Source organism: Mesoplodon densirostris, chromosome 7 (assembly GCF_025265405.1).
Source record: "Mesoplodon densirostris isolate mMesDen1 chromosome 7, mMesDen1 primary haplotype, whole genome shotgun sequence".
NCBI lineage: Eukaryota > Metazoa > Chordata > Mammalia > Artiodactyla > Ziphiidae > Mesoplodon > Mesoplodon densirostris.
In genome coordinates, this window is record NC_082667.1 from 40,389,347 (window position 1) to 40,399,686 (window position 10,340).

Here is a 10,340-nt window from a genome sequence, read left to right on the forward strand (position 1 = left end):
CCTTCTTTAGCTTCGTTTCTCCATCTCTTCTTCTGTGCCTCCCCTCCACTTTCAGGACCCTTGTGATTACACTGGGTCCACCTGAGTAACACAGGATACTGTCCCATTTTAAAGTCAGCTGATTAGCAACCCCAATTCCATCTGCAACCTTCATTCTCTTTGCCTGAATATGTTCACAGGTTCTGGGATTAGGAGATGGACGTCCTTGGGAGGACATTATTCTGCCGACCAGCATTGCTCACCTACTTTCTTACACTTCTGCTGAGAAATTCGATGCTTTTCTGATTCCCAGTTCTATGCATGCAACCCAAGTTTACCTACCTTAGGTAGAGGCCAAACAGGTGAGTCAAAAGGCTCTAATAAGAATCACTACTTCTGGGACTTCCCTGGTGGTGCACTGGTTAAGAATCCATCGGCCAGTGCGGGGGACATGTGTTCGAGCCCTGGTCCGGGAAGATCCCACATGCCGCAGAGCAACTAAGCCCGTGCGCCACAACTACTGAGCCCACATGCCCCAACTACTGAAGCCCACTCACCTAGAGCCCATGCTCCACAACAAGAGAAGCCACTGCAATGAGAAGCCCGAGCACTGCAATGAAGAGTAGCCCCTGTTTGCTGCAAGTAGAGAAAGCCCACGTGCAGCAATGAAGACCCAAAGCAGGCAAAAATTTTAAAAATGTTTACAAAAGAATAAGTCTCTTTAAAAAAACAAAAGAATCACTACTTCTGCACCTGTCAAGTATTTAATATTGGCACCAACCTGCGTGATTCCCTCAGGGAGGTGATATTGCTTTGAGCTTATATTTTCACTGGGAGGAGGAGCTTCAGGTGCTTCCACTGACACTGCTGTAACTGTTCTCGTGTGTTGATTCTGCCAGTTGCTAAGTATTCTGACTGTTTCTTAGGAGTTCAGGATTTAGCCACAGAATAAACTCATGGACCCGGTGTGAGTGGGACATAAGCCACAATTCCATTTATCACTGACCTCCACAAGTCCCCACTCTCATCTATGAACCACAATGTCTTTTTTCATCTCTAAGAATTGGTATGACCCAAAAGCCAGTGTCCAGTTATCTCCAAATGTGTACATTGGCCATTGCATAAGCCCCTTTGGAGAAGGGCCAGATAATTGATTAATGAGCTGAACCTGCTGATTGTTATAGTAACCATACTTTCTGTGCCACTAAGAGTGAGTGCTACTACGTGGCTTCTGCCACCCCAGAATCCAATCCCATGAACCTCACTGGAATCAGGAAGCCCATTTCAAAGTTAGCATCCTCATATTCATTTCTGATGCATGGAAGATATCCACTCTAGCACTTTTACATATGCCTGCATTTCCCTGGCTGTTGTGTTTCTCTATATCAAGGGTAGGTCTGGGCCCTCTCAGAGGACATATTTAGGGGTGAATGCATGGGTCACACCTGCCAAATCCACCTCAATATTACCATCTCTCGCAGTCTTTGCTTTACCCTTTCTAACTTATGCTTTATAGTATCTCAAATTCTTTTGGCATAGAACACTATGGAGCCCAGAGACAATAGAAACCTAGCAAACAATTAAAAACCATTCTCAAGACTCCAAATAGCTAAAATTATCTTGAAAAAGAAGAACAGTTTTGGAGCTCTCACACTTCCTGATTTTAAAACTTATTATAAAGTTACAGAAATGAAAAAAACTGTGATACTGGCATAAAGATAGTCATATAGATCAGTGGAATAGAATAAACCCTCACATATATGGTCAAGTGGTTTTCAACCAGGGTGCCAAGACTGAAGAAGGAAAGGAGTCTTTTAAACAAATGGTGTTAAGAAAACTGGATATCCATATGCAAAAGAAAGAAGTTGGACCCTTTCCTCATACAATATGCAAAAATCAATGCAAAATGGATCAATTACCTAAAGAGCTAAAGCTATAAAACTCTTAGAAGAAAACATAGGGGAAAAAAATCTTCACAACATTGGATTTGGCAATGATTTCTTGGATTTGGCACCAAAAGCACAGATGAAAAAAGTTAAAATAGATAAATTAGACTATATCAAAATTAAAAATTTCTGTGTATCAAACAAAGGAAACAACAGAGTAAAAAGGCAACCTTTAGAATGGAAAAATACTTGCAAATTATATATTTGATAAGGCATTAATATCCAGAATATACAAAGAACTTCTACAACTCAACCTCAACAATAACAACAAAATCCAATTTAAAAATGGGCAAAGGATTTGAATAGACATTACTCCAAAGAAGATATACAAATGGCCAAAAAGCATATGAAAAGATTTTCAATATCATTTATCATGAGGGAAATGGAAATCAAAATCACAATGAGATACCACTGCACACCCATTAAGATGGCTACTATCAAACAAAACAAAACGAAAAACAGTGTTGGTGAGAATGTGGGGCTATTGTAACCGTTGGACATGGTTGGCGGGAATGTAAAATGGAACAGCTGTTGTGGAAAACAATATGGCAATTCCTCAAAAAATTAAAAATAGAATGCCATATGATCCAGCAATTCCACTTCTCGTTATATACCCAAAGGAATTGAAAGCAGGGTTTCAAAGAGATATTTGTACATCCATGTTCATAGCAGCATTTTTCACAAGAGCCAAAAGGTAGAGGCAACCCAAGTGTCCATCAATGGATGAATAGTAAACAAAATGTGGTATATACACACAAAGAAATATTATTCAGTCTTAAAAAGGAAGGAAAGGGCTTCCCTGGTGGCGCAGTGGTTGGGAGTCTGTCTGCCGATGCAGGGGACACGGGTTCATGCCCCAGTCAGGGAGGGTCCCACATACCACAGAGCGGCTGGACCCGTGAGCCATGGCTGCTGAGCCTGCGTGTCTGGAGCCTGTGCTCCGCAGCGGGAGAGGCCACGGCGGTGAGAGGCCTGCATACCGCAAAAAAAAAAAAAAAAAAAAAAGGAAGGAAATTCTGCCACATGCTACAACATGGATGAAACTTGAGGACATTATGCTCTGTGAAATAAGTCAGTAACAAAAAGACAAATCATGTATGATTTCACTTCTATGAGCTATACAGAGAAATCAAATTCATAGAGACAGAAAGGGCAAAGGAGGTAACCAGAGGCTGGGAAGAGGAGAGAATGTGGAGTTAACAGGTACAGAGTTTCAGTTTTGCAAGATGGAAAAAAGTTCTGGAGGTTGGTTGTACAACAATATAAATGTATTTAACACGACTTAGCTGTATACTTAAAAATAGTTAAGGTGGTAAATACTATGTTATATGTATTTTAACCACAATTTTAAAAAAAAAGAATGTAAGTTGCACATGAAAAACAAAAATCCATTCTCAGTAGCCCAAGCTTAATCCACTGACTCTAGAATCTCTGGTGTGTGTTTCCATGTTGATAAAGTCAGCCTAATCTACATTTTTATTCCTTCCTTCCTCTTCTAGCACTCTGATAATGACTCTCACATATGTTACCTATGTATTTGTAGATTTCAATTATTTAAATCATGCAATTTGTTTGGCATGAAATATTTCCTCTGGGTTTGATGATGTCAGTGGCCCCTTATGGCCCCCTGGGATCTACAGGCAAATAGGAGGTATTAGGGCTGGGTCTTGAAGAGGCTTGACATTTCATTTCAAGGAATCCTCTGATGAGGTTAGTACCGGTCTGTAAGCAGGGGGGACCAGCCTCATCAGATGGAGAGGAGGAACTGCTTCTTCATGCACGAGAGGCTCAGTGAAGTTTGGGGTTACTGGAGTCATCTTAATCCCCCACCGACATTCCTATTTCAACTTCAGGTGCTGCCTTTCCCCAGTAAATGCCTTAACTTTCACATTAGAGAACAAATGAGCCTGTGAATTCAACCTATATTGAATTCAACTTATGTTCAACCTATGTCTGATTAACCACTGAATTAGCTACACGAGCTCTGCAGTTTTGAGATACAGGAAATTCTTTTAAGGCAAACATGGACTATCCCTCATTCTCTGATGTAAAATCTTCAGCCTGTCATTTTCTTTTTAAAACTATTATAGCTGAGTTAGAAGCAACCATCCCATCTCACAGCTTGTCTATTTCTTATGTCCATTATAATGGTCAATCACCGTGGCCACCAAAGCTTTGCCTTCCATAGGCAATTCATTCCAAGTGACTATGGTGGATCACTTAAGTCAGGGGTCCCCAACCCCCGGGCCATGGACCACCGGTCCAGTCCGTGGCCTGTTAGGAACTGGGCCACACAGCAGGAGGTGAGAGACAGGTGAGCGAGCGAAGCTTCATCTGTATTTACAGCCACTCCCCATTGCTCACATTCCGCCTCCTGTCAGCATTATGGTGAGCTGTATAATTATTTCATTATATATTACAATGTAATAATAATAGAAATAAAGTGCACAGTAAATGTAATGCCCTTGAAATCATCCCGAAACCATCCCTCCCCGCCCCTCGCCACCCTGGTCCGTGGAAAAATTGTCTTCCACGAAACTGGTCCCCGGTGCCAAAAAGGTTGGGGATTGCTGATTTAAGTGACTGCTTAGCCAAAGCATGCTCTGGAACACCTGAGCCTCTTCCTGTGATGCTAAACCAATCTTCATTGCCTTCAAACCTATGAAACGAGAAAATGAATTCTGGATTCCCATTCCCTTGAAAGTCTGTAGCCTGCCACCATTTCTGGAACAAATTTTTTTTTTTGATTCAAGCATTTAAAAAAATTTACTGAAGTATAGTTGATTTACAATGTTATGTTAATTTCTGCTGTACAGCAAAGTGACTAAGTCATACATATATATATATTTTTTTTCTTTTTCATATTCTTTTCCATTATGGTTTATCACAGGATATTGAATATAGTTCCCTGTGATATACAGTAGGACCTTGTTTACAAATTTTTTATTAATCAATGTTCTTTGTTACAGAAAACATAACCCACTCTAGCTAGTTTAAATCACTGGAAGAGCTCTTTGACCTTCACATAGTTCACTTCTGCCTTTCAGGTATCTGTGTATCTGCTTTCCAGAACCTGGGTCACATGAAGATTGCTAATTGTAAACATTATGGCATATGTATTTCTTAAAAAAAAGCATTCAAGGCTCTGTAGTATAAGAAAGCAGTTGGAATGGATGTCAAAATGAAACAGCCTGATGTAGCTCATGTAGCAAAGACCCATAGGAAGTAAACTCTCTTGGTCTTTGAAAGTCTAAAAATTACTTTATTATCACTCTGAAATGATAGTTTAGCTGTATAAAGAATAACAGGTTGATATCTTTTCCCTCAACACTTTGAGGATATTATTCTACTGTTTCTGACATATATTGTTAGTGATAAGGAGTCTTCTGTTAGAATGTCTTTTCTTTGTGGGTAGCTTTAAAGATTTTTATCTTCGATGTTTTTTGAACTTTTGCTACTAAGTATCTGGATGTATATTTGTTTTTATTTATTCTATTTAGAACTGTCTAATCTTTCACCATAAGGATTTATGTCTTTTTTTCAGTTCTGAAAAATTACCTGGCAATTTCATATTAAATATTATCTCTCCCCATTTTCTCTTTTTGTCACCCTGTAACTCTTGCTTGCCATTCATTAGAACTTCTTATTAGATCCCCTTTGATTCTTAGTTTCCCTTTCATACTTTTCATCTCCTTATCTCTGTTTTCCATCCTATATGCTTTCCAGAGATCTTTTAATTCACCATTTCTCTTTAGCTGAATCTAGTCAAGTATTTATTGTATTTTAAAAAATTTAAATGACCCATTCCTAGTGTGACTACATACTCCTTTTTGAGATATATCTGCACTTTTCTCTTAATGTCTTCTCTTAGTATTATGGACACTATTCTTCCCTTTATCTTTTTGAACAGGTTAGTGATTCTTATGGTGAAGTCCGTCAGAGATTGAGCTAATATCTGTAGTTCCTTGGCTGCAAATCTTCCTGTTTGTTGTACCTGCTAACTCTCCTTTATGAGGGTGGATTTCCTTAGGTGTTGTGTCATTTTTGCCTAGGAGCTCATATTTAGCAGAAGTTGTTTTCTGGAGAAGTGCTGTGGAAATGCCAGGCATATGCATTATCCTGAGGAATGGGTTAGCATTTGCCTCTGTTGGGGGCCCCTGAATTTCAGATGAATTGCTTCACTGTGGTTTAATCAAATTTTATTTTTTGACTCCATCATAATTTTAAAATGAATTCATTGATATAATAATCCCCTATCTTTAGAAGAAAGTTTGGAAAGTCTCTATGCCTTTTAAAAATAAACTTTTATCTTTTTAAAATATTTATTTATTTATTTATTTATGGCTGTGTTGGGTCTTCGTTTCTGTGTGAGGGCTTTCTCTAGTTGTGGCAAGCGGGGGCCACTCTTCATCGCGGTGCGCGGGCCCCCCACTATCGCGGCCTCTCCTGTTGCGGAGCACAGGCTCCAGAAGCGCAGGCTCAGTAATTGTGGCTCACAGGCCCAGTCGCTCGGCAGCATGGGGGATCCTCCCAGACCAGGGCCCGAACCCGTGTCCCCTGCATTGGCAGGCAGACTCTCAACCACTGCGCCACCAGGGAAGCCCAAACTTTTATCTTTTAAAATAGTTTTAGATTTACAGAAAAATTGTGAAAAGAGTACAGAGAATCCTCTTCTACTCCACACCTAACTTCCCCTATTAGAAACATCCTATATTAGTATGGTAGATGTATCACAAGTAATGAACTAATATTGATACATTGTTATTAACTAAAGTTCATACTTTATTTAAATTTCCTTAAGTTTTACCTAATGTGCCTTGTCTGCTGCAGGATCCCACTCAGGATAGCACATTATAGTCATCATGTCTTCTTAGTCTCCTCTAGACTGTGACAGTTTCATAGACTTTCCTTGTTTTTTGATGATGATTTCCTTGTTTTTGACTTTGAGGAGTACTGGTCAGGTCTTTTGAAGAATGTCCCGCAACTGAGATTTGTGTGATGTTTTTCTCATGATTAGACTGGGGTTTGGGGAAGGAGGTAAGGTGCTATTTTCATCATATCATATCAGAGGTACATATTAAGAAAATGAATTGTATCACTATTGGCATTAAACTTGATCACCAGGTTGAGATACTGTTTCTCATGTGCCCCCCCTCCACCACCCCTTTTTATACTTTACTCTTTGGAAGGAAGTCACCATGTACAGATCACATTTAAGGAGAGGAGTTATGCTCTACCTCCTTGAAGATGAAGTAGCTGCATAAATTATTTGGAATTCTGCTTTGCAGGAGATCTGTCTATTCTTTCCCATTTATTTATTTATTCACTCATTTGTTATCATCATGGACTCATGGATATTTATTGTATACTTCAGGTTACAATCTATTACTACCTTATTTATGTTGCTTCCCAAATTGTTCCAGTTTTGGCCATTGGAAACTCTTTCAGTTGGCTCCTGTATCCACTTGATATACCCCCATCAATGTGTGTCTTTTTAAAAGTACTTCCTTACTTTCTGTTACTATAAGATATGCTAGGATCATCTTGTTTATTTCCTGCCCCAGGCTTAGAATCAGCTAATTCTCCAAGTATTCTTGTTCATTTTTTTGGAGAATGGTATTAGAAACCAAGCTTTGGGTGCTAGGGGTGCCCATTGTTATTGGAGCATCTTTAGACCTTCCAGGACCTCTCAGTTAGAAGAGTGAGGGAATAAACACATGTATACTAACCTTGTATATGTACGCATATCTATAAATATTTGTATATGTAACTATCTATACCTGTATTAAGGTAGACATGAGTTCATACTGATATCTCCAACTTTAATACATTGTCAGATGTATCATTTTAGCCTCCTCTCCTTGTGTATATCCCTTGCGTTGCAAACTCCCACTCCAACAGTGAGAAACCTGGCTGACACCATCTGCTATCCTTTTACTTAACTGTGTAAGTAAAAGTGTGCATGTACAGTAGTGAGGAGAGATAAGAGTCCTACCTTGATGGAGTAGCTTCATCCTCTCTGGTATGGGCAGATGGTTAGAGCCAACTTTTTCTTGTAGGTGCTCTCAAGGTCTCTGCAGAGACTTTCCAAGGGCCCTACCCATCAACCACAATCCTCAGAACAAAGGAGATGTATTTGATTCCCTGGAACACTCTGCCCTCAGCCTCTGGTTCACATGCTGTAGTTCATGCTCTTCCTCATAGCTCCAGCTCCACTGTCTTTCTCCCATGTGATTCATGTTTGTTCACAGAAAAACACTTGGACATCCTTTTTCTATACATTAGAGCAATGCAGGCTATTCTAGCATGACAGCCTTCTGTTGGCTACACTACCAAAGCAATGAGGTAAAGTCGTTCCTTATCCTGCTTTCTGTGATTGCCTGGACCCAAGTCAGACATGTGTCCACAGTATCCCCAGACTCCAGGGGACACATATCAGGCTCTCAAGGAAGCTCCTTCATTAGGCTTGAGATGAAGAAAGTAAAATCTCACACTTCCTTCCCATCTGAAGCAGGGGTGGGGGGTGGAGGGGAACTAATAGGCAACAGCTCTCTTCAAATAATGTTTTTCTATAAATTTCTCCCCCTCTTCAAATCCAAGTCCTTTCTATATCCTTGATTTAGCTGAGGGATTCAAGAAGGGAAGGTATGGTTTGAGCTCTGTCTCACGTTCACTTTGGCATCCATCTGATAGCCATAGAATTGGTTCCTCAGTGAAACTAAAACCAGAAGAGTCCAACTTTAACAACTTCTTATGTAACATAAGAATCAGAGGCTTCTAGCCTTGACAGAGCACAGGTACTCAACCCAGACATAGTCACTTCAAAGAAAGCTCTGTCTAGCGCTAAACCTCAAAAATGCTATATGCGTGTTTAGATCTTACACACTCAAACTAATTTTATCAGCCAGAGGCTTGGTTTTCTTTCTGAGGGGAGCTGAAATCTCTTCACTCCCTTATTATACAAATGCGCTTTTTCTCACCTAAATTTTTGTTTTATTAAATTTCCTTACCTCTCCCAGGCCCTAAGGGTATTTGTAGGTCATCACTTTAGAACTTCTTGTTCCTTCTTGCAGATCCAGGCTATAGAAAACAATTTTTTTTAAAACTGAAGTCTCATCCTGCAACCATGCTAAATCAGTAATTCATTCTAGTAGATATTTATATATGTGTGTGTATATGTGAATATATATATATATATTAGATGCTTTAGAATTGTCTATGTACATGATCATGTCATCTGCAAAAAAAGACAGTTTTACTTCTTTCTAATATATATGACTTTTATATCTTTTCCTTGTCTTATTGTACTAACTAGATTTTCCTGTACAATAGTGAATAGAAGTGGTGAGCATGGATTTCAGATGTTGTATTTTCCAGTTTTAAAATGTTCACTTCTGGATTTTGGCCATCCAAATGGGTGTGTAGTGGTAACTCTCATTGTTGTTTGGATTTGCATTTCCCTGATGACAAATGATTTGGAGCATCGTTTCATATGCTTATTTTTCATCTGCATATCTTCTTCGGTAAGGTGTCTGTTGAGGTCTTTGGCCCAGTTTTTAATCGGGTTGTTTGTTTTCTTATTGTTGAGTTTTAACAGTCCTTTATCAGATGTTCTTTTCAAATATTTCCTCCCAGTCTGTGGCTTGTCTACTTATTCTCTTGACGTTATCTTTTGCAGAGCAGAAGTTGTTTTAAATAATTTAGTCCCATTTTAATAATTTTTATCTTCAAGAGCAATTGCCTGAACTTTTTATACCACCAGTACAGATATCCCATCCTTCTCCTATTTGATTGTTTTTTATAATTTCTATTTGTTTGCTGAGATTATCAATATGTTCATTCATTTTGAGTATATTTTCTTATAAAATAATTGAGTAATTATAGTAATGGTGGCTTTAAAGTTCCTTGTCTGCTAATTGGAACATCTAGGTCATCTAAGAACTGGTTTCTATCGCCTGACTTTCCTCTAGCATATGGGTTACATTTTTTCTGTTTCTTTGCATTCCTATTGATTTTAGATTGATTGCGCACTGGATACCATGATGCTATGTTGAAAAGACTCTGATTTTATGTTTCTCTGAAGGATATTATTTTTCTTATTTTGGTCTAGCAGGCAGTTAACTTGATATGCCCTGTGGTGAGCAGCAGCTGAAATCTTTTCTCAATCCCCCCAACTCCCACCCACTGCTTATCAGCTGAGTTCTCTGGGGCCTCCCTAACACATGTATAGTTTAGTGGTCTGCCAAGAATTTGGGCTCAGTTTATATTAAGATTTTGTGGCTCACACCTTCTGCAGCTTCTTCTCCACAGTTTCTCCCCCTAGCTTTCCGGGCACTCCACAAGCTCTGAGCTTTGTCTTGTGCTATCTCAAGGAGTAAGGCTTTGGCTTTCTGCCACCCCTGCATATTGAGGAAT